Source organism: Sabethes cyaneus, chromosome 1, assembly GCF_943734655.1.
Source record: "Sabethes cyaneus chromosome 1, idSabCyanKW18_F2, whole genome shotgun sequence".
NCBI lineage: Eukaryota > Metazoa > Arthropoda > Insecta > Diptera > Culicidae > Sabethes > Sabethes cyaneus.
Window position 1 is genome coordinate 68,338,111 of NC_071353.1, and position 26,559 is coordinate 68,364,669.

General features: G+C 39.0%; 1 pseudogene; it reads left to right on the top strand.

The window, feature by feature from the left end:
* Positions 1-1,971: 1,971 nt before the first annotated feature.
* LOC128745788 (DNA-directed RNA polymerase III subunit RPC1-like) lies at positions 1,972-18,661 on the top strand (annotated as a pseudogene).
* Positions 18,662-26,559: the final 7,898 nt, after the last annotated feature.

A 26,559-nucleotide genomic window follows, 5' to 3' on the forward strand; every position in this document is an offset into this window, starting at 1 on the left:
TCACGCTATGTATGGATATTACGTTATAAACAGGCCAGTCGGAGAATTAGCGGCACTATATGGGAAACATCCTTCAACGATCTACAATTGGATCCATGAATTCGAAGAGAAAGGCAGCTTCAGCCGCTCTCCGTACGTCAGGTCTAGAAAGTTCGGAGAAAAGGAAAAAGAATGGTTGCACCAATTATATACTACTACTGATCCAACATTCTACCTGGATGAAGCACAGTCTCGATTTCAGCAGCATTTTTCAATGGGGATTAGTAAATCTACAATTTGCCGTCTATTACAGAAAATTGGATTTTCCCGAAAGGTGCTGGAGAAACATGCAATGCAGATAAAAAACACTGATATCGAATTTTACTGTTCGGAACTTCAATCCTTGGAGTGGGACATATTCAATATTCTCTTCCTGGATGAGATATCGTTTGACAACCGTGATATGAGTCGAAGCACGGGCTATGGCCCGATTGGAAAAAGAATCATTGCTCGTGGTAACCATGTTCGCCAAACTCGAATTTCCTTGCTCTGTTTTATGGGAGTTGGAGGTATTTTGGAAACATTTTCAACTGATGGAACTTTCTCCAGGAAAATTTTCTTTGAAGCATGCAGAGAATTCGCGTTGAGTGGCCGGGTGAATCAATATCCAGGTAGAAATTCTATATGGATTCTCGACGGAGCAAGGATTCACGTTGACCCGAATATGGTGCGATATTTCCGTTCACTAGGAATAATGTTCGTATTTCTTCCCGGATACTGCCCACACATGAACCCTATTGAAATTTTATTTGGTCTTATCAAGCAAATGTTCAAACGCTATTACTTCAGCATTAATCATGACGATCTTAAAGTATTTGTTCTGGGAATTGCGATGAAGTTCGCCACTTTCAATGCCACTAAATTGTTCAAGATATGTGGTTATTATCCAGGAGGGCGTTTCGAAGCTAAACTTGAACCAGCCTAATAAATATTAAACACGAGATTCAACCGAGTTTTATTTATTAAAACAAAAAAAGCTATTGAGCATTTCAATAGTTAGCAGGAAAAAAAATCATATTTGGTCAACATCAGGACAATCAACAATTTTCTCAGCGTACAGCCTTGACTCTTCTCCTTCGCTTACTTTAAGAGAATGCTTGAAAGCAGAAATCAAAGACTTATTGTTTCGTCTACAAGCTTTGAATTGTTGTATTTGGTTACGCAATTCAGTAACAGTGGATTCCACTAGGGGTGACTCACTTCGCAATTTTGCATTAGCTTTTTACATCATTTGCATTCACTGCAAAAATGCAAGCGAGATTTTTTTGCTGCAAGATTTTTTTATTGGCGGCAACCGTCAGTGTCAGCGCAGCGTGTGACAGCAAGAAATGTCATTGAACATTGAAGTCGAACAGAGCTGAATTTTTTTTACGACCCAAAAAACCAACCCGTGGAATTGTACAGCGTCTGAAGGGAAAACAGGATCGGTTCCGTGGTAATTTGTACGTCAAGCGTGTTGATTGCTCTACTCGTACTGTAATTTTCGCAATCCCAACCTTATGATCCGTCAAGTAGGAGTACCGGAGCCGTGTTGCTAAAATTTTAACGTTTCCAGTAAGAGTCAATAGCGCTAACATTACGGTAAGATTTTTTAACTTTATTCATTTGATATATTCTGATTAATTTTTATATTTCTGTGACTGAAAATGCGTCAACTTATTATGGCAATGCGTCAAAAATGGCACAGAAAAATATTCCGGAGCAAATTACGTGCAGCAAAAAGGAAACGTATTTAAGAAGTACCTTGCGTACAGTAATCGTGGCGGGATGGCACGGTGTCTCATTGACTTCATTACATATTAACTCTTGCAGAAGAAATCCAATCTGGTGACACCCCGAAACGGAGAGTTGCTATTTGCTGCTACGCAGGATTTCATCACTGGTGCTTTTCTGCTAACGCAGAAAGATCAATTCCTTACTCGAGAACAGATTATGCAATTGGCTGCCTGCATGCTGTCCAGTCCTTATACTAATATGAAGATTGACCTGCCAAAACCGGCCATAGTCAAGCCGAGAAAAATATGGATAGGCAAGCAAATTTTCAATTTGATACTGAAACCGAACAGGCAGTGCATTGTAAATGCCAATCTCTCGAAGAAAGGTCGCTATTATACCAGTGGCAAAGATATGTGCATCAAGGATTCGTGGGTTTTCATCCGTGACTCCGAGCTGATGTGTGGCGCAATGGATAAAGGTACAATGGGATCTGATACAAAAAGCTGTATGTTTTACGTGATTGTGAGAGATTTCGGCGAAGACGGCCATCCGGTCGATGTGGCGATTGGCTTCCTATTTTATGATGAATCATGGTTTTTCGTTTGGAGTCGGGGGTGTTACCTCTAACCGAAAACTGCTGGGTGAAAAGCAGGCCTTGCTGAAAATGACTACAGACGGTGTGACGAGTACATTGCCGAAACAAAGAAGGGAATACTCTAATGTCAGCCAGGTTGCACGGCGGAAAAAACAATAGAAGCAGTGATACTGAAAGAACTTTCCAGCATTCGAGAGCTGACAGCTGCTTGCTTCCGCGAGCTACATCCGACCGACAGTTCCCTCATTATGGCCCAGTTGGATTCGAAGGGCTCTAATGTTAATATTTCTCAGATGATAGTCTATGTCGGACAGCAGGCCATCAACGGTCCAACGGGTTCGAGGATCGGGCGCTGTCATATTTTGAAAAATTCTGTAAGTATACTTTTTATTGTTCATTTAAAAAAAACAACATCCAATCTTATATATGCTAGTCTTAATGTTTAAAAAAAATCTACAATGACCAACATAAAGCGAAATTATCGACTGGTTTCGAAACCGGTCTCAATCAGCGTCACTCCTTTTGAACATTTTTCTTGTACTTTTTGCCTTTCTACTATATAAATATATAGTATAAAGGTATAGAAATCACTTGGAAAACCGGAAATGGAAAGAAGGTCCTGCAGGCCGAATGTCATATACCATTCGACTCAGTTTCGAAAACTGAGCATTTTCTGTGTGTGTGTATGTATGTGTGTGTGTGCGTGTGTATGTGTGTGTGTGGGTATGTAACGCTTTCAATCTCACTCACTTTTCTCGGAGATGGCTGGACCGATTTTAATGTTCTTAGTGTCAAATGAAAGGTCTAGGTGTCCTAAAGGTTGCTATTGAATTTCATTTTGATCGCACTTTTAGTTCAAAAGTTATGTATAAAAATACGAAAAATATGGAACTTCATTATCTCACAGGTCCCTTAACCAATTTGAACAAAATTGATTGCATATGAAAGAGGAGTCTTGCAAACCCTTAACTTCCAAATTTCATGACGATTGGCCTTGTAGTTTGAAAGTTACATAAAGAAATGTGAAAAAATAGTATTTAAAACATATTTTTGAAACATATAAACATCAATTCAATGTAAAACATCACGCATTTTATTTTAATTTGAAAATTACTGCTGAGATCTATCAAACGAAACCGAGTTATTTAAAATCGGACGGTTCATTCAAAAGTTATTCAAACTTTAACACTTGAGCACCGTATATTAAACCGTTAAAACGCGTGAAATAAAAACATATCAATCAAATGTTGATTGTATTCAATGTATGTATGTATGTATGTATGTATGTATGTATGTATGTATGTATGTATGTATGTATGTATGTATGTATGTATGTATGTATGTATGTATGTATGTATGTATGTATGCAGGGATGGTTCGATCACTTTGACTAAATTTTGATTCATTTGACAGTACCGTCTTAACGGGGCCAAATATGACAAAGTTATGTATGGGACATGTGTAGAACAGGTTATTGTCTTTAATTTTGCTGAACAAAATTTTGCTGTATCTTTTGTGGTTACGGCGCTACAATGCTAGTATCTTATTAGTGACTAAATGAACGTTCATTTAGTCACTGATGAGTTACTAGCGTTGTAGCACCGTAGCAACAAACGATACAGTAAAACTTTGTTCAGAAAAATTGTAGATTAGAACTAGTTCTACAAATGTCCCATACATAACATTGTCATATTTGGCTCGGCTGAGACGGTACTGTCAAATGAATCAAAATTTAGTCAAAGTGATCGAACCATCCCTGTATGTATGTATGTATGTATGTATGTATGTATGTACGTGTGTATGTGATGACAATTTGCAATTTTCTAATTTGCATTGAAATTCAAGAAAAGTGAGAAACATGTCAATTGTCTGAAGTTTTTGAAGCCTCTTAGTGTAATACGAACTCTGAAATTAAAGAAAAGAAAAAACTTTTACCGACTAAATTCCACTATTTAATATTCATTCGCGACAGATACGTATACGCTTTGAAATAAGGCACTGATGAAGCCTGCACGTCTTAGGCGAACTACGTATCTGTTGCAAATAAATATTAAATAGTGGGATTCAATCGAAAAGTTTTTTCTTTCTTTGATTTCAGATTTCAATTGTCATTTTCTTCACTTGCTGTTACTCACAATTGTACAAGAAAAGGCCGCCTGTAGACCCGTTAGAGGGTTTCTAATTTTCTAATTTTCTATATATATTCATTCAAGTCTGCAAAAATTATCTTTTGTGTTAACATTATTTTTCTGTTCTGTTCAGATGTTTCTGAGAAATTAAATAATGATTATTGTAGTAGAAAGGCTAGGTCACGCCGCTAGGTGGATTAATTCGGGTTTTTTTTTTGATGAATTGCTCCAAGGACTTCAGTCATTTTTCTTGTATTCTTCTGTTAAATATTGAGTAGAAAGCAGGGAATCGTAAATGGATTTGGATATAATTTAAATTGGATATAATTCCCTATAACCCGTTAACCACTAGCTCACACAACTACTAGGTGAAAGCTGTTGGTAAAAATACTGTCTAAAATTGGGTGCGCCTCCTAAAAATAGAAAAGTTGGGTAATGTTAGCTGAATAATTACACTTCATATTCCAATTGTTAAATAAGTTCTAGGAAAAGTACCTACTTGTTTCATAGTAACAGTTTTCCGAAAAATTCCGTCCTTTAAAGGGTACGTATAAAAGAATTAGAGGAAACTCTGCCATAAGATTTACACGGAAAAGCAAATCAAACAGTTTTATTTATACGGCCTAACATAACAGCCCCATGCTGGGCAATTTAGGCAGCATTGGCAGCATCGTACCTGACTCCAAATTGCCGTCGCTTGAAACAGTTTGATTTTAGTTTTATTTATGTACATTGAGCGAACCCCTGCGCACGGGCATAACCTTGAGGATTGCTTAACTGCAACCAGGTCCCAGGGCTGGTCTGTATCTTTACATAGATGAAAGATGCACACTAGTGATGTCAAATGTGATGAAGCATGAACGTATACATATAGCGGAAATCACTGCCATGGTGAAATAACAGACAGAAATCCATTTTTATAGGTATAGATTTGTATGGGAGTCCCCCTTCTTTTTTCCATGTGTGGACTCATTACTGCGACCAGTATAGTTGATCTATTGTAAGGTGTTTGCTGTATGACCTGCACTGCGTTTCATTTTGCTATAATCGCTATTGAGTGAACGATATGCTTATTTTAAATTGTGTGCGTACTTGCGTGTATTGGGGTTTACCCTTCCTTCAAAGTTTGATCTACTTTACCCACTTATTACTCGCTGCCAGCACTATCCCATATTATAGCCGTCCCTGGCGAGGACTCACCCGTACCACTGACCAGTACACTTAACTATAGGAGGGACATTCGCACTATCAAGAGGCTTCAGATGGTAAATATAGAATTCAGCACGAAGGAAGGGTAAGTGGAGGGGCCTGAAAATAAACCCATGCTAAAGTCACTTGACATCAAATTACTTGATTCTACTAAGATTCGAACCCACGACCACTCGCTTGTCAAAGCAGACTCGGTAACCTTGCGGCTACGGAGCCCCCCCCCCTCTTAGTGGGGTGACGGATCTCTAACCATCATAAGAACCTTACCTGGCCCCAAAAACCCCTGAATGCTAATTTGCACGCCGATCGGTTCAGTAGTTTTCGATTCTATAAGGAACATACGGACAGGCAGACAGAAATCCATTTTTATAGGTATAGATTTTGCTCACTAAAAATAACGTACTTAAACGTTATATTTCAAGTGCCAGTGGTACGCAATAATTGTATTGTGAAACTGAATTGTTATTTATGCAACTTTTTATTGTCAATTGCAAGGAAAATTGTACCATCCAAAGTGCGATATCGCTCATAAAAGTGCTATTTTAACTTAAATCGTTTCGGTCTCTGCGGTGCACTTATTGCTTGAAAGATAACGAAAAAGTGCGCCGAAGAGACCGAAACGATTTAAGCTAAAATAGCACTTTTATGAGCGATATCGCACTTTGGATGGTACAATTTTTCTTGCAATTGACAATACAAGTTAAATGCAATAACGAAAGCACAACTTATAAAAAGTCATTATCGATATTAGCTGCATATGCGTTATAAACGAATAAAACGTACGGTTATGTTTTATTTCAATAACATGTATATTAGCAGTGAGTCAGGTAAAACAGTAGTCTGGTAATTGTCAAGACATCGCTCAGAATCAACATCAGAAATCGCCCAGGTAACCAATAAGCATTAAAATAAGCAGTAAATTAGCCATTTATTAGCATCCCTGGCGTTTTATACTGCAGGTTGTTGTTTATCAGCTTTTTGACTGCATAACTGTTGTAAATTGGCATCCACAATTCTATTTAAATTCTTCTTGTTGGTAACTAGCTAGAAATAAGCATTGTCAGCACTATTAGAGGGCTAGCAGTAAAGTAGCCGCATATTTTGCCAAAATAGCATTTAAGGCAACTTAAATGCTTATTGGCTTGCTTTTAAATTGCATTGGAAATGCTTATTGGTTACCTGGGTCTTGTCTGGCAGCTGGTAATTGATAAACCAGGCTGGAAGCTATCGAAACACAGAATCGGTAAACCAAATGCAATTCTCAAGTCGTACACAACAAAATCAGGGACCGTCACAGCATACCAGTTCAGGCAACTCCAGTGCACATAGACATAATGCTTCCACGGCGACCTAGAATAACACGTGAGTCGTATGAATATCAAGACGTGCGTAGTACATTGTTTGACTGATTCTTTAATCTATTATTAAAGACGACCAAGATTGCTCGGGGATTTGCGTGCTAAATTTTGGAATACCTACATTTCTTCAACATTCATACACCATCCCAGTGCAACATTTGGCATCTTTATGACGAGATTTGTTGATAAAGTTCTATCTAGTCGACTGTCTTAGGAAACTCATCCAATCAATTCGGTTGAGTTATTTTTTTCTCTTTATTTTTAAGTTGCATTGCTGAATGACATGCAGATAATTGATTGTATGGACCATGCAAGAGTGTGTCGATCACCATAATTATAATAAAAAAGAGATTGTTTTTGATAAACTTCCGACAACGCGAAGTACCAATACCAAACTGCAGATGTTCATGTCATATTTAACTGTTGTAGCTTCATATTATCAATTTCGTACAAGCAGTTGAAACATTACTTAGTGGGTTTTCGTCAGTTTTGATTTGAATATTGAAAGTAACGTTGACATTAGAAAGTTCTGGTTTTGCGTAAATAAGTGCTGTTATTGAGTTATTTTGAATGAGAGTCACTTTGACTTGTTTTAAAATATACGTATTTTATTTACTCACTTGTTTTTAACTTAACAAACGTAACACCGCAATACGGTAGAAAACTGCGCGCTTACGGAGGTATATCCAAAAAACTTTCCGGCGTGATTAGCACGGAGGTAACCAGTTGCGGAGCAGTTAACTGAATATCAAATCTTTAGCAACATTACGGAACCAGCCTGCGACATCGGCACGTATGGAAATACGGCAGTGCCAGCTCAACCAGTGTGATGCCTAGATACCAAACATCGGTGCGAATGTCATACGCAGGCTTCACAGGATCTATTCACTCCGGCACCATATATGCCGCACACCCAGCTAATCTTAGTTTTGTATCTGGTTTGTGATCTAAAGACCGGAAAATCAAAGAGGTTCTATTTTGTTTTCTTCGAAAACCAGCGATCGAGGTTTTAACGATTGAATATGAACGATAATATGAACGTTGAATTAAATTGTTGAGCCGAATGATACGGGAAGATCAAGTTGAGGACTATAAACCACCGAAAGACGATATGTCTGACGAGGAGATAAGTGTCAGTTGTATATAGAAGGATGTGCACAAAGTATAGTCAGTTTATAAATAAGACGGTCTATTAGATAACTTTAACGTATTAAGCCATTTATCAGAGATTGGAATGTGTTAAACATTCTCGGAGATATGAAACATTGTATTTGAACATATAGTTATAACATAACATGCTGTACATAAAGAAATGCTTCAAGAATAAATTCTGCGTTTCCCGTTCCAGTCGGGCCAATTCGTTCACCGTTACTGTGTTAGTTGCTCTCCGTGATCCCTATAGCAGCTGCTAATCGTTTCTCCCAATACGTAAAATTGCCGTAAAATTCATTCATTCATTGTCACTTTCATATTTTTATCAATTTGTTGAATGGTAACATTCAAATGGTCCATTGTCCTTATACATCGGTCAGGTTAGTCTTCCAGCAATTCTTGTCACGCTCACGTCCCTTTTACGGGACCGTAGATGCCAGTGAACTCGCTGGAACCACGCGTTCGACGTGCTCCGCTAAGAGGCCGATTCTGTGGACGCAGTTGCTTTTCTTGTCCGGCAACATATCATTTCTTATTGAAGGTTGTTTCACTAGAAATGCTCTCGCTATTCATATTCACCAGGTGATTAAATTTTCTCATTTCAAAAGAAACTTTGGAAATTTAACAAAGGTCTTAGACCTTTGTTAAATTACCAAAGTTTCTTTTGAAATGAGATTTTTGGACCAAAAGATGACCCAACCACGACGGCATTCCCCTACTTCTGAGGTAAGGGCTGTGCACGTTGATGATGCTTATATTGAAGAATCGGCCTTTGATTCTCAACCTGCACATTCGAGGATTGATTGGCCACCAGCCAATCACCCATGTCCGCATCTCGCCCATCACTATGAAAGCTATACCCAGTTCGTGTGTTGCCGCAGCTCTGGTAGATGGTATGTCCATCTCTAAACGTACGTACCGTTGAACTCTTCCTGCACATCTCCTGCAGCGCTACGACGTCGAACTTGCGGCTCTTCAATACGTCGGAGAGCACTCGAGTGCTCCGATGGAAGTTGAGAGATCGGCAGTTCCACGTCCCGAGTTTCCAATCCATAGTCCTTTTTCGCTTAATATATGGCCATGGAATTCGGATTTTGTCGCTTCAATACCATCCTCACAGAGGGTTATCAACTTCGGTAGCATCTTATTAAGTCTTGCTTCAGTAACAGTTTGCACTTAACACGGCATGTATACGTATCTCCAAGTGACGTTCTACATGATCCACCATATCCTTCTTAGTAAACCATGTGATGACATTGTACGGATCAAGTGTCTCAACCGTCTCAACGCCAGAATACTATCAAGTATCAACTATATCGGTCGGAGAGAATGGTGGACTTGCTGTGTATGATTGAAAATCAACCGGGTCGGATTTTGATCGGTTAACATCAGAGCGAGTTGATTGATATTGATTTGGCTACGTACAGTGAGGCGGTGATTGTCCCGGCAGGACAGAATGGGTGTGCAATTTTGCGGAGTCACACCCGATATCTAGGCGGTGATCGTACGAAAAATTACCCTGCGAGATCCAAATTCGCTGTCTGTCGAACATGAATTGACGACGCATTCCGGGAGTTTGTGATGTGCAAGGCTTTTATTTCATTTTTAGTGGCAGACAGTGGAGCCGCAACTATTGAAATTTTCACCGTCTAATTGTTCTAGGCTGGCAGTTGTTTCCCCATTAAAGCAGCTTCGGCTCGTAGATACGGTTGTGTCGATTTTACTGCCTCCCCTTGCAACTGGGACTAGCTGGTTGAGCGACTGGCCAAAGTGTATCAGGGTGGCAACTCAATCTGTGATTTCAAATTCCTGGTTTTTTCCCGGTTTTCCTGGTTGATTTTTGAAAAATTCCTGGTTTTCGAATATAACTCAAAATTAGCATCAAGAATGGAAAAATACAAGTTTTTTGTGTTGAATATTATGCTGGAAAGTTTGTCGGGTTATCTATTCCCTTTTACTAAATGTGAAAGAGTAAACATAAAAATTTATATTTGCTACACTGACTAGGATTGAAACCAGCGGTGAGTCTTCTCTAGCAAATTTTTCTCATGAAAATGCGTCGGCGACGTTAGCTAAAGGCAAACATTATGAGAAAAATCGGCGAAAGAAGCAAAATCGGACAAGATACTTTTTCTCGTTCGGGTCTGTCTTTTGCAGACCTGCGGTTCCAAGTTAGGATGGTAAGCCGTCATTTTACGGCATCTTTGAAAGATGCACTTTTCAGAGGCCTGCGCAGGGCTCTGTATGCCATTCCCCCAAACTCATTCATGCCTACTTATAAGGGGCATGGATTAAGATTTTGGGTGGAATGGCTTAACTCTTGCAATTCCGCATGACGGATTAAACGCTTTGCTAGGTCATCCCCTCGGGGGCGCTAAGTTTCCTAACTTAGTTAAAAGCTTTATGCTCTTTTCGAAGACGACCAGTATCCCTTCGGGAGTTGAGATGCTTTACCGGTTTTACCGGTATTGCCAGGCACTTTTCCAATACCGAATTACCGGTTTTTCCACGATCAAAAACCGGTATTTTCTTGCATGATTAAATAACAACTCAAGAAGCTTAAATCGCTGGTAAAACTTTGAAAGTGTATTGTTGATAGTTCTCCCAGTCGACCTCGAGGTATGGTGCTGGCCTAATAAGCCAGTCGTCGTATGTTCGAATCTCGACTGAGAGAGGCTGTTAGAGTCAATAGGATCGCAGCAACTGGCCCTGCAATTGCCCTGCACTCTAAAAGCTGGCTGCGAATTTTGTCGTATAAAAACAGAACGTCAAGTTTCGAAATCGGAATGTAGCAGCTAGGCTTTGCTTTGCTTTTTTTAGTTCTACAAATAATAATTCAATCACGTAATTTTTTTCAAAGGGAAACCTCTGAAATACCTCACTGTTGTCAGCATAGAGCCGGAGTGCCTCGTGCTTTTTAAGCAGTTGTCTCCATTCAACTCAGTTCACTCCATGGGTCACTCATCGCTAATTTCCCAGCAGTTACAAGTCGCTTTTGATCTGGTTGAGCAATCTAGCACGTCGATCCCACCGAGTACTTGTGGGGTTGTTGAAAAGACCCGGTTTTGTCGCACTGTCATTTGGCATCCTTACGACTTGCCCAATTCACCGCAGCCTACTGACTTTGGCCAGATATAAGGGTAAACGGGGTAACAACGCCCGCCGGGGTAATACCGCCCACCATGTTTTTACAGGGCCTTGCTCAAATTAGTGTTAAATGTTGATGACAGTCATATTACTGAATGCGTTCGCAATATTTTACAATACCTTGTACAGCAATATCGTATAAACTATCGGAGAAATAAATAAAAACAGATTTTTCGTTATAATTGTTTCGTTTTTTATAACTTTGTTCCCGCAGAACCTAGGGTCTATTTTATTCAAAACGTTAAAACTTTTAGTAAATCCAACCCATATCGCATCTCTGATCCTGTCTTCATCCGACAGTACCTAAATTAGGTAACTGTTCATGCAGTTTTGTTGAAATAAATAGTGAAATGTGTAACTCGGTCATTTGGGGGTAAAACCGCCCACAACGAACGGCGCAAGACCGTTGTACAGAATGCTAGTGCGCTAAGGAGATTTTTAAAATAATTGCATAGTTTGGACCAAAGAATCTCAGATTTACATAAAGCAATATAAATGTGCTTAGTTTGTAGCTGGTAGACTGTTTGGAAAAATCTAAATCGCCAATTTTCCCGCGGGCTCTATGGACATTTTCTTGTTTTCTCAGTTATAGCTTTTTTCAATAATTCCTCCCTCTTGGAACAAATATCATGGAATAAACATATTTTTTATGAAAATATAGCAAATTATCTTAGCAATGGAAAAATAATATGCATCTGCTTTATCAATCAGAACAATTTGAAATGTCAAAAAATGACCCACCCGATAAATTGTAGGAACTTTAATACCCATATTGTTATATTTTATCTTAGATCCTCTCTAGTCCTTAAAGATTGACTCCAGGATGCCTAACCCGATCCATCTTGTTGTCTAAAGAAACTATACGGTATCAATTTCAAGACTGTTGGTACCTATATTACTGATATTCTTCCAATACGAGTGGTTGCCGGACACTCTTTCGAATTTGCGAATCTCGGGGAACTATGTATTGTTTGATAGCAAACTGGTTCAATTTGTTTAAATTAGATAAATTCACGAATCCAATGCCACCAGTTTCATTCAAATCGGTTGAATATTGTTAAAGTTATACGCTATGGCGGTTTTACCCCGTTAGTGGGCATGTTTCACCCCGCATGGAAAAAATACTCTATTTTTTGGAAGTGTTTCCAAATCGCAATAAAAAATAGAAAATCATTACAAATATTTATGTTTTTATTTTTTACATGTAGGTAATAGATCAATTGTTCATTTAAAGCAGATAGATTAGAAATTGAGCTACAACTTTTTTTATACAGGTGGTTTTGCTTAGGCGGGCGGTCTTGCCCCGTCTACCCTTACGATTGCAATCTCTCCAACAAGTGTATGTAGTTCGTGATTCATAAAACGTTCCCTCTCTCCGCTTTCAGTTTGTGCTCCGCCAAATATCATCCGCAGCCAGGGTTGCCACATGCACAGATTATTCTGTGTTTAACAGATATTTGAAATAAATCGCCTGTACAGAATCTGTATGCATAGAATACAGATTTTCGCCAAATTACACAGATTATACAGATTTTTGAGCTTTTACATGAGAGTGAAAGAGACGGAAATAGTCAGCAAAATGTTTCTCTATCTCTGTCACTCTCATTGTTTTGCATTGGACAGATTTTTGTACAGATATTTTTCCTCGCCATACAGATTATCAGATTTTTCCAACAAAAAACACAGAATTATATGTGGCATCCCTGTCCGCAGCACCTTCCGGTCAAACACGACAAGAGCGCGTATTTCCATTGTGAGTGACGTCACAGCTTCAAGTTTGTAAAGAACTACCGGTTAAATGAGGGTTTTGTACATTGTCAGCTTCGTACAGCGGCGTATGCTCCTTGATCATAGCGTTTTGCGAAGGGCAGAGCAGGTCCGATTTCCTGGATTTCCTACTTGAATGCACCATTTTATTAAGAATATTGCGCAACAAAAAAAAATGTGCGATATACAGTGAAGCTGTTCAGAAAATCTCTAGTGAAAATTGACGGAGTATTCTAGAGAAATGTCAGAACACACCACCGAAGAAGGATTCGTTCGGGTGCTAATACAAACTGGAATAGAAATAACTTTCTGATTAGTTAGAATAGCCTGTTGACAGGACTGAGCCAATTCTACGTGCTCCAATCATCTCTTCGATCTAAAAAGTAAATATACGCTGTACTAGTTATGCGATGAATAGTTCATGAAGAATGAAGAAATCGTTGCATTGCCAGAACCAGTCCAAGCTGCTGTCGAATTGCTGTAACGGAAAAATTGCAAACTCTACGACTCTAGAGCTGCTCTCGGAACACCTCTCAGGTATCGCACAACTGCTGTTCGATTTACTGTATTGGTAGAATTTCAGAGAAAGTTCATATATTTAAATTTATTCGTTTTATAATTAATTTAAAAACAAATGACTTTGTAATATTCTTCAAGACATCAAGGATGTTTTGCTAATAAAATTCTGTAAGGTACTTCCTTTATCCGAGGACACTGAATGAAAATTCTTTGCCTCCGCAAATTTTTTCATTAGAATTTATTCATTAACATTTGTTCTCGTTTAAGAGACAACATGATAAATTCTCTTGGCGTTTTAAAACTAAATTTTTTTAATGAACTAGTCAATTAGTTATGCCGAAAGAAATTGAGTACCATTGATTATGGAAAGATCTGCTTCAAATCATAAAATTTTTAAATGTAGTTTTCGATTATTAACTTTTAGCGGTTTTCATCAATACCGAAAAACCGGTTTTAGAAATACCGCCCAGTATTGGCATCTCTATACGGGAGTATAGGTTTTCTTTTATTTAAATGTTTTTGTGAAGATTTCTTTCCCCCGTCCAAACCCTCCCATTCTTCCTGATCCTTTTCCCTTCCCATCAGGGAAATGATGATGAGAAGCCAAAGCGGCGAGGCACAAATGTCCAAAATAAATATGAAGAACGTGCCACCCGAGCTAAAAATACCTTCTGAGGATTGAAACCACCCGTTTCCATAAGTTAACTCAATCTAGTACGATTAACTACTTTAAAGAGAAATTTCGTACTTATTTAAAATTTAAGTCATTCTGTAACTCGAATTGAGAGCTTGCTTTTCAATTTTGTAAAATTAAGAGTTGCGGAATGTGGCCACAGATTACTTCACAGACCCTTGCCCAACAACTTGTCTTGCCAGTTGGCTTAACGGGTAAGAAAAGCTAGCAGCTTGTAGCTCCAAATACTGGAACTAATCGAGGTCCAAGGGGCTTACGAGGCTCAGAGCGAATAAACAATAAAAACGATCGTATCCTGATTCCAAACACGGCGAAAACCAAGATTGAGTGTGCACGAACCAGGGCGACTGAGACAGCAACCCATCAATGATACTCCAAGCTGGAAAGAGCTGTTCAGAAGTTCTGTAAACGCGACAAAAGAGCCAGGGTCAACTAACTAGTTGAAGAGGGTCACTACCAGCAGACATATCCACTTATTGTAGAAAATTTTTGCTACCTTAGTTGACTTAGCACCAATGCGAGGATGTCGCCACGGGCAGAGCTGGCTAATTACTGATCGACCGTCCGACCGACCGAGACAAGCCTAACTGTTCATCTAAGCATTTAAACAACTCTTCCGAGTCTCAAAATCTGCAGACTAGAAAAATCAGCAGCGCGTGATGCCCACAGTACGTCGCATCGACCGTGTCAACCCGGAGGTGCCGTCATTAATAGAAATTGTATATATGAAGTCTTGTAAATCACCAGGAATAGTCTGTATTTTAGCCGAGATGCTGAAATCTTGCCCAGTATCGCCATCGCAAATGTTGCATCAACTCTTCAGCAATATCTGGGAAACTTCAACATTTCCGGTGGATTGGATCCTTCTGTGAGCCCTAAAAGGGTTGCTACAGGAGTAAGACAGGGTTACAAACCTTCATCGCTACTGTTCCTCGTCGTTATGGATAAAATTTTAATTGGCTTTGATACCAAACCTGATCGAGGATTACCCTGAAACTTTTTGACAATGGAGTACACTAGAATCTCGTTTTACGTCCGTTCATTTTACGTGATTTCGTTTTACGTCACTTTTTTTACGTCCAAATTTTGAATTAACGTCCTCTCGTTTTACGTCCAAAATTTGAATTAACGTCCACTTTTTTTACGTCCAAAACTTGAATTAACGTCTTCTCGTTTTACGTCCGAAATTTGAATTAACGTCTTCGGGAAATGACTGCCGCCTTCAAGATGGTATGGAAAATAACGCAGAATTGACTCACTACGTGGCGCTAGTGGGAGGGGGGGCTCCCATACAAATGAAATTCAAATTTACTCATAACTCTAGAACTAATCAAGCAAAAGGAACCAAATTTGGCATGTAAGGGGTTTTGGAGGCAAGATTTTTTTCTATAGTGAATTTAGGCCTTTGCCTTCTTTAAGAAGGGGGATCCCATACAAATGAAATATAAGTTTCCTCATAACTCGAGAACTTATCAAGCAAATGGAACCAAATTTGGCTTGTGGGTGTTTTTGGAGACATGAATTTATTTTACGATGCTTTGAGACCCCTTACCCCTGTGGTACGAGGATAAGGACTCTCATACAAATAAAACAGAAATTTTTTCGAAACTTCCCGAAGACCGTAACTTTCTAGATAGCCAGCAGCGCAACACACCGCTTGTATAAGAATGCTACATATATGCTAGCGCCACGTAGTGAGTCAATTCTGCGCTATTTTCCATACCATCTTGAAGGCGGCAGTCATTTGAGTAACCTTTCCGAAGACCGTAACTTTCTAGATAGCCAGCAGAGCAAGGTACAGCTTGTATAAGAATGCTACATATACGCTAGCGCCACGTAATGAGCGAATTCTGCATTATTTTCCATACCATCTTGAAGGCGGCAGTCATTTGAGTAACCTTCCCGAAGACCGTAACTTTCTAGATAGCCAGCAGCGCCAGATAGAGCTTGTATAAGAATGCTACATATACGCTAGCGCTACGTAGTAAGTCAATTCTGCGCTATTTTCCATACCATCTTGAAGGCGGCAGTCATTTGAGTAACCTTCCCGAAGACCGTAACTTTCTAAATAGTCAGCAACGCCAGATAGAGCTTGTATAAGAATGCTACATATACGCTAGCGCCACGTAGTGAGTCAATTCAGCGCTATTTTCCATACCATCTTGAAGGCGGCAGTCATTTGAGTAACCTTCCCGAAGACCGTAACTTTCTAGATAGCCAGCAGCGCCAGATAGAGCTTGTATAAGAATGCTACATATACGCTAGCGCCACGTAGTGAGTCAATTCTGCGCTATTTTCCATACTATCTTGAACGTGACAGTCATTTGCGTAAACTTCCCGAAGACCGCAACATTCTAGATAGTCAGCAGCGTAAGATACAGCTTGTATAAGAATGCTACATATACGCTAGCGCCACGTAATGAGCGAATTCTGCATAATTTTCCATACCATCTTGAAGGTGTCAGTCATTTGCGTAAACTTCCCGAAGACCGCAACATTCTAGATAGTCAGCAGCGCAAGATATGGCCTGCATAAGAGTACTACATATACACTAGCGCCACGTAGTGAGACAATTCTATAATCCATACAATCCGACGAAAAGCCCTTGATCTGCTAAACAACTTTGTCGAAGACACCAACGTGCTATACGGTCAGGATCACGAGTTATTCCATGTTGGAACCAATTATGTCAATTCGTCCACTTTTTTTACGTCCAAAACTTGAATTAACGTCCTCTCGTTTTACGTCCAAAATTTGAATTAACGTCCTCTCGTTTTACGTCCGAAATTTGAATTAACGTCCACTTTTTTTACGACCGATTTGATTTACGTCCCCCCAATAGTGGACGTAAAACGAGATTTGACTGTACTTGACTCTTTATTTTATTTATCCGTCGAGGAAAGGAATTTGGTCGCATTGTTGCACGAAGGAGTTCATTCTGGCCTGTGAGCTTTGCTTTTTGCGCCACGTGCTATGATGTTGGAACTTGAAATCAAGCTTGCCAGACTAGCAACTTTCTGCACTTGTTACGTACCGTCCTGGCAATAATGGCAAGTTTAATTCAAAACTGGAATGCTTTCATTCTGCATCAAATGCACAACGAATTCTTGGAGGCGTCTAATTTCACAAATTGTCATAAATAGTGTTTTGTGGGCGTTTGAATAGAATTATTGATATTTAAATTAAGCATTGTTCACATATTTTAACAAAGTCACTTATAGAAGTAAATCATTTTTACAGATAACAATAGCAGCTGCCGAAGATTAACCGAGATAGACCAAGTTCTAGCGGATGGTCAACTAAAAAACAAATCAGCAAGGCGAACTGTTCGCTCTCTGGTTCAAAGCCACCAGCAGTTCCCGAGATGACGATGGCAAAGGCAAAACCGACGTAGGATGGTAGCGTTTCGGAGCAAAAGAGCGATGAAATCGCGAGTGTCGCGGAGAAAAAAACCAGCTATCCGCGGCCGGTGTTAGTTTGTCGTCTGCGCTGCCGGCCGGAACCGGCAAACTTTCGTCTGACGGTGACAGTTTTAGCTCAAGTACTGGATGGCTTTGGATTGTGATTCTGTGGATCTAGTTTCATCGGTTTTCTGTCGATCAGCAAGATAGTGACAGTGTGGTTGGGTACAGTTGCGGCGCGATTAAGCTACTTTTTTTTCTCCTAAATCAAAGTCGAATTCGGTACTGTCGTGGTCGCTACTGTATCCAAAATAAGACCAAACACATTTCTGGACACGAAACGATTACTAGTGCTTTGATTGCTGCGCTGAAGCATGGCAGTCAAAATTCGTTCAAAGAGCGCAACAATCCAACAATGCATATTCTGGCGTGTAATTTACTGACCCGAGGTTATAGCGATAAAAACAGTGGTCGGAAACTTTGGTTCGTGCTTACAAAGACGATGTGATGAACGATCGTATTGTCAATTGCAAGGAAAATTGTCCAATCAATAAGTGCGCAATCGCTCATAAAAGTGTTATTTTAGCTTAAATCGTTTCGGCCTCTTCGGCGCACTTATTTCTTGGAAGATAACGAAAAAGTGCGCCGAAGATACCGAAGCGATTTAATGTAAAATAGCACTTTTATGAGCGTATCGCACTTTGGATGGTACAATTTTCCTTGCAATTGACAATATTAGAGTTGATTATGAGAATTGCGCCCCGTTTACCGACAATTGCGTGGATGATTTCGGAACGAAGATTCCACCGAAGTGGATGTCGAAACAGGAGCTCAGTACGTTGGACCCGAGTACCGGAAACAATTTTGTTTCCATCGATGATAAGCATTCAACCGATAGTGGCAAGCACCTGATTGCTCAACTCGTAACTTCTTGAAGATTCCCTCGCTGGCTTGCGATATACCGGAGCTACGTTGCTATCCTGTTGACTTTTATTCTGATAATGTAACCGGTCATAATGCGAAAGATAATGAAGTTCTATCTAACCTGGTTAGATGAGACTTAGAACTAAGCCGTTGATTAATATTTTTATGATTTGTCTCAAAATGAGCAACTGTAAGAAAAAAAATCCTAACTATAATAATGAAATATATTGACATTCAAATAAAAAATAAATATAAAAATAAAAAATCTGACAATAGAATAAATTTGAAACTTTGATTTTTGTTAGCTATTTTCTCTAAAAATCCCATCGAGAAAAGGTGATGTTTAACAACATTACTGAAAGATTTTGAGGGATCTTCGTGTTCCCTTAATAATGTATATGCTATTGCGGTTGCTGCGCCGAAAGGATTGCGACTGCTGAGCTTCTGTCTAACTGGTCAACAACGATGCCACCGATGATGGCACGCACCATGATTCAGCTCTTCCGGTATTTTTTACGTCCTCGTAATCACTGCGGAGCATTTCCAAGTGACACCATACACCCTCCCTCAGTGATCCAGTATCGATGTTTCGCTTTGAATGCTAAAACGACAAACAGCAATGGCAATGACTACGTTAAGCTGACATTTCATAGAATTACACTTACCGCCTTACCGTATTCACTTAGGTTTCGAGAACGGTCTTCCGAAGTGGTTCCTGCTCGTAGTAACTGCTAGTAGTGACGTGGTCCGGAACGCGACCAACAAACTCCTCCATTGCCGGTATTCTATACGAAAGCTGGTTTATCTTACCATGGTTAGGTAAAAGTGCAACGGCGAGCCTCCGATAAGGTTATTAAACTGCAGGTTGTCAATGCACTTTCATTGAAGAATGCTCTATACCGCATCCTTCTATTAAATATACATGATTACTTGCATAAAAACAATTTTTACCACTAGCAAAAAAAATCAGCGCACAAGCAAAAATAAAATAGTTCTCTGGCGGAATAAACCAGCTACGAACGGGACAGAAACACAACACAAACGCGAAGAACAACAACATATCAGAGAAGTTTTTGACAGATGGTGTTACAAAATTTGCATTCACTGCAAATGGATGCAAAGCGATATTTGCAGTGATTGCAGTATTTGCAGTGAATATATTTAATATAATTCTAGTGAGACGCCCCTAGGGATTCCAACTTTTCGAAAGTCGACTCAATATCTGCAATCATTGTTTCGAAGTTTTCCTGAACAGTCTCAGCGATCGTGGCATCCTCAATTGAATCTAACAATACAGCATGTGCGCTGCTTTCTTCGACTTCAATAAACAAGTGCTTCAGATGATCGGGTGGCGATGCAGTAATTAGATCATCTCTAAGATGAGCAGCCGAGCATTGTATGTAATTTGCCCACAAAGTGAAACTGGCATCCAAAGGTTTCAGAAATCGGTCCTTGTTTTCTTTTTTCAACGTTGACACTAGCCTCATCAAGCTTTGGTTGGCATCTGCTCCTGATCTATCTTTCATCCCACCAACACGTTTTCCTAGTGATAATATTTCTTTTGCCCGATCAAAATCCTTTGCACTGATCAGTGAATCAGAGTAAACAAGTACAGACATTTTAACCGTAAGTCCTTTCAAACTCGCTAAAAAGTCATCAGTTAGATCCGAAAGCCGTATTGAATTTCGCTTGTATTGAAGCCGGAAGAAGCGATCTCTATCCTCCCAACACGGTGTCGTCACGGGACTCCATTCCACCTGCTCTTTGCATCCTTCTTCGGCACGCTGGTATAAAATTTCTCACCTTAAAACCGAGCTGTATGCGCACCATACCTGTCGTTCAAATTGGTCCTTATTGTTTGCCTGAACGTGAAGCATGTCTATAGGCTTGTCCGTCTTCTGACCTTTAAATTCTCGCTCGTGAGCCTCGATGTAAAAATCAAATACCTCACCATCCGCTTCATGTTCCATTCTTACGTTATCGTTATCTGAAAATACATCGTTGTCAAGGTACTCCATATCCTCGAAATGGTTATCATCGTTTTCACAGAGATTTTCATTTCCACTTTGAGTGGCACTTTCCGAATCGGTGGCAGACATTTTAAAGAGCACAGCTGCAAATTAATTAACTTATTTATAATGACAAAGCAAATTAAATTAAGTAGGTATTAACACAGAGAACAGACTACCAGGTAATTGACAAAAAGTGTGTAAAAGGTTTTTATGTAATGTACAAGTAATCCTTCAATAGAGCACCCCTCGAGCAGTAAGTGGCAAACTAAATCTTGATGTCGCTGCCATCGCTGCTACGTAGCTCCAGCACAAAGAAATATTGATAAAGGTACATGGATATTTTTTGATGCGTTTGGCAAACTATTTCTGGAGGGCGCTACCGACAGATTTTACACACAAAAAATCGATTACTTCCTTCGAGCCTGTTAATCTGTTTTCTGTGTTATAACTACTACAAAATATTGCAGTGGCTTAATTTTGATCGCAACACTGATTGCAAGATCTTTGGGTGTTATTCAGCAGTTGCTGTGCATTTTGATGCTTCACTGCAATCTGCAATACTTGGATATTTTTTGATGCGTTTGGCAAACTATTTCTAGAGGGCGCCACCGACAGATTTTACACACAAAAAATCGATTACTTCCTTCGAGCCTGTTAATCTGTTCTCTGTGTTGCAACTGCATGAAAGAAAAGAAAAATGAAATCGAAAGAAACGAAATCGAAAGAAAAGCTTTCTTATGAAATCTATTGTAAAATTATATTATCCCGCATTTTGCACCTTACTGGACACCGCAGTCTAAAAGTGCGACTGGCACAAAAAGTGCGACAATGCGAATGTTGTGAGTGAGAAAGAGAAAGAGTGACAACTGCAATGTTGCTGTTTTGTTTTGTCATAAACATTGGCATTACAGAAAATAATCTGGATTAATCCAGGTACAGCTGCAAAGCACAATACTATTGTTATTTCCAGATAAACTTTTCTTCTTGTGAATTGTTCAAATATAAAACAAAGAAACCATCATACTGGTAGTATTGTTTTGAATGTTTTCCGGAATCTCTCCGACAGATGAGGAAGATTACCTACAATACAAAGAATAATAATAACAAAATCTGCTTCATCACAAAACAGCAACTTACCTGAAAAACGAGGAAGATAAACTCAGTCGCCCATGGTTGCGCTGGTGTTTCATGAACCGAAATCGTACGAGCTGACATCATCACGACCTGATATGCTAACACGTATAGTTCGAGTATGGCATCAAGACGGTGTAGAATTTTTCGAGCCGATTTACTCCTCCCGGCTATGGCATTGCAACAATTCGTTCTGATCAGCATGCTAAGAGAGACCGGAGTCAATAGCAGCTGATCCAGAGTTGCATTCTTGTTACGCGATGCGTTATGGCGATGCGTTTATCCAAAACACTTTACCATTTGCGTAGACCATGACCCTGCAGAAAAAAACATTTTATTACAAAATTTGTGAATGAAATAAGCTACCCCGTAACAAAGTGACAGTTATTAACAGTTTCCCATAACACCCGCCAGTGTCAAAAATGTCGCGACGATCGTTTTTACGTGCCGTTCAAAATTGACGCACCTTCAATTTCCAAAGGAAATGTTAATTTTTGTTACGTTAAATGTGAACGCAAAAAGCTGTCTGGACAACGATTTGAAAATTGCGTGTTGATTATTTCAGCATCGTTTCATGTTTTCGGTAAAACTGTTTGAATTCTTGGTGGGTAGAGTGACTATATACAGAGTGGCGACAAGTCATCCCAAATGTATGCAATGCGGTTTTTCCAAGGTTTTTCTTTCTCTTTCCTGCATACGCGTTGGATAGGTCGTCTGCTCGATTGAAATGACACTGACAGATAATTATCATTCCAATTTTGACATTGTCGCCACTCTGTATATAGTCACTCTATTGGTGGGTTGTTTGATTGATTTGTTTACAAGATAAAAAGCGGTATTTATTACAAGATTGTCACTCTTGTGTACGAGTTGTCTGCTGTAAAGTATTTAATATTGCGTGTTTCATTGAAAGTTATCCCACAGAGAACAGACTACCAGGTAATTGACAAAAAGTGTGTAAAAGGTTTTTATGTAATGTACAAGTAATCCTTCAATAGAGCACCCCTCGAGCAGTAAGTGGCAAACTAAATCTTGATGTCGCTGCCATCGCTGCTACGTAGCTCCAGCACAAAGAAATATTGATAAAGGTACATGGATATTTTTTGATGCGTTTGGCAAACTATTTCTGGAGGGCGCTACCGACAGATTTTACACACAAAAAATCGATTACTTCCTTCGAGCCTGTTAATCTGTTCTCTGTGGTTATCCGCTGCGCAATTCAAAATGAAATGCTCTTTCATGATTGCTGGATCGATTTTGTCATTAACAGAACAAGTTAAGCAAAATTCAAGAGTAAATCCAAGCAATAGGCGAATTCGAGCAAAACTAAGAGCTACCGTTCGCTACCTGGTTGTGATTATTGGAACTACAAAAAAAGTGCAATTCCCAAAATACTTGCTGGCACCTATGTGGAACTCGACTTTAAATGTAATATTTTATTGAATTAACAACAGTGGGAATGATGAAAATGGATAATAAAGGTAAGAAAAAGCATTACCTTTCATTTGATATATATTGTTTCTGTTTCAGGAGATTATTAGAGCTTCGCAAGTGTATTTATGTTTACGAACTGATAGGTTATATGTTTGGTTCTTGGCGCAGATGATGCTAATCAAGAAAATAAATCCGTTAGCATTTGAAAACACATTGGAAAACGCTGAAGACTGAAAATAATTGGTGATTCTCTATCCAGGATATGTAAACTTTACAGCTGACTCTATGTACTTTTGTTTCATGCGGTACAAAATCAAACATTAACATTTTTCTGCCATAAAGTTAATTAATTCGAATATTTTCACTTACCTTAACGTAGATAAACAAATTTCTTCCAATATTTCGCTATCTAAAATCCTGACAATTGAAAGGGTTAATCAAAAACTGCATTTTATTTCAGTTTTTTTTAAAAATGTATGGAGTTTGACAGCGATTTTACTTTTCATCACTTTTTTTTATGCAGCGCCTCTAAGCGGGCGATAGCTTGTCAAAAACGCCTATTGTGTGTTCTATCCTAGAGTATGCTGCTGAAGTTTGGAGCCCCTCACTGGAAGTTGGTCCTCCAGGTTGGAAGCAGTACAAACAATTCAAATTTTCGATTGGAATGACACTGACAGATAATTATCATTCCAATTTTGACATTGTCGCCACTCTGTATATAGTCACTCTAGTACCCATGCGTGGGACATCGAAAATCAAGGGGTTTCCAACAGCAATGATTATTACGCACCTTTGAAAAAAGTTACTTTTGATTACTTTACTTAGAGTGACTATATACAGAGTGGCGACAATGTCAAAATTGGAATGATAATTATCTGTCAGTGTCATTCCAATCGAGCAGACGACTTATCCAACGCGTATGCAGGAAAGAGAAAGAAAAACCTTGGAAAACCCGCATTGCATACATTTGGGATGACTTGGCGCCACTCTGTATATAGTCACTCTAACTTTACTGATTGCCTCTGATTACCAGTAATCAAACTCTTGTGATTACTATAAATTAATCATGATTACCAATGATTACTTAAGATTATCATTGATTACTCTACTGATTACCATTGATTACCTAATTAATTCGAAAATGATTACAAAAGTAATCTCTGATAACTACGCACTTATACGCCTTACTGGAAACCCCTTGTCGAAAATGCATGAATTTGACAGCCACTTCACCCCTTGGTGGACGCCCCATGTAGTAATTGTAACTTTTGGAAACCCTTTGTAGCATTGTAATCACCATGGTAATCACTTTGTTGTTGCGGACCCCTTGAGTAATGATTCAATATGTCATAATTTGGCCAATTTGGCCTTCCCAGCGTTGAAAGAGGTTTCGTAGGCTGCTCGCACTTACAGGAAATATCGTGCCGAACTGTCATCGCGTGAGTGTTGACAAAAGCAAAAATACTTCCCTTTCTTTTTTTCTCACGCAAAACCCTGAACAATATAGGTGAACAAAAGTTTCATTCGACAAGTAGTTGGCGCCGCGGTAAAAATGATGATATTTTTATTTCAAGTTGTCAAAACACATAGAAAACTAAAATCATCAGAAGCGAATTTGATTTTTTTTTTAAATACGCGCTTTGGAGTCAATCAAATGTTACGGTTGGGTTAGAAAATAACATATATACTTACTATAATTTTCATTTGCCTGCATTTTATTTAAAACTATTAAAATTTTATTACATAATAAATACTAAACAATAAGGACATTGATTCAGCATGCCTTGGATGAAACATTGTTATAATTTTGCTTAAAACCATTAAAATTACCTTAAACAATTAAGTATAACACTTTCATGAATATATCTGGATCTAAATTTTTCGGTCCCGCACCTATAAACATAACCACACACACCTAAACTAAATCCGGATCTCAATTTACTTGTCCTAAGCACACATTTCATTTGCAACCACCAGTGCGCTAGCTAGTAAATAAGATTTCTAACCCGCTGCAGAAAATTTAATGTTCGCAATATTCATTTTACTGAGATTTAAATAAAAAATGTTTTGATTTGTACATCCGTCCAGCGAAAAATTGTAACTGATCATCATTTTCCTAGTTCGGACAGTCAAATGTAGGAGTCGCATGGGCTTCATTAGTTTTGCGTTTATTCGCCTATCAGCAACGCTGGCAAGCCCATATTCGCGTTGACGGCATTAAACGATCTCTTGCACCCTCATAGCAATGCCCGTGTCTGTCAAAATGTTTCAATCTCTTGCGCTCTTTAAGAAACTCCTATAGACCAAATCAAGGTGACGTCATCTGGCAGATACTGGCGCCCTTGTTTACAAACAGACCGCAGAGTCCAAAAAAGTTTCAGCCGTTTAAACGGCAAGTTTGTTATTTAAACCGAGTTTAAACAGCATTAGGACTAAATTTAAAAGCCATTATGCCTGTAAAATATTAAAACACACGCTACATTCGCTATAAACGGAAAGGAAAGTTTTCCAAAATGTAAACAAGGGCGCCAGTATCTGTCAATTGACGGTATGATGATTTGGTCTATAGACCAAATCAAGGTGACGTCATCTGGCAGATACTGGCGCCCTTGTTTACAAACAGACCGTAGAATCCAAAAAAGTTTCAAATGTTTAAACGGCAGGTTTGTTGTTTAAGTCGAGTTTAAACAGCATTGGGACTAAATTTAAAAGCCATTATGCCTGTAAAATGTTAAAATACACGCTACATTCCCTATAAACGGAAAAGAAAGTTTTCCAAAATGTAAACAAGGGCGCCACTATCTGTCAATTGACGGTATGATGATTTGGTCTATAGACCAAATCAAGGTGACGTCATCTGGCAGATACTGGCGCCCTTGTTTACAAACAGACCGCAGAATACAAAAAAGATTCAACTGTTTAAACAGCAAGTTTGTTGTTTAAACCGAGTTTAAACAGCATTAGGACTAAATCTAAAAGCCATTATGCCTGTAAAATGTTAAAAAACACGCTACAGTCGCTATAAACGGAAAGGAAAGTTTTCTAAAATGTAAACAAGGGCGCCAGTATCTGTCAATTGACGGTATGATGATTTGGTCTATTCCGCTACACCCCTACAGTAGAGTGACTATATATACAGAGTGGCGACAATGTCAAAATTGGAATGATAATTATCTGTCAGTGTCATTCCAATCGAGCAGACGACCTATCTAACGCGTATGCAGGAAAGAGAAAGAAAAACCTTGGAAATACCGCATTGCATACATTTGGGATGACTTGTCGCCACTCTGTATATAGTCACTCTACTTTAAGGGTGTCAGTATCTGTCAATT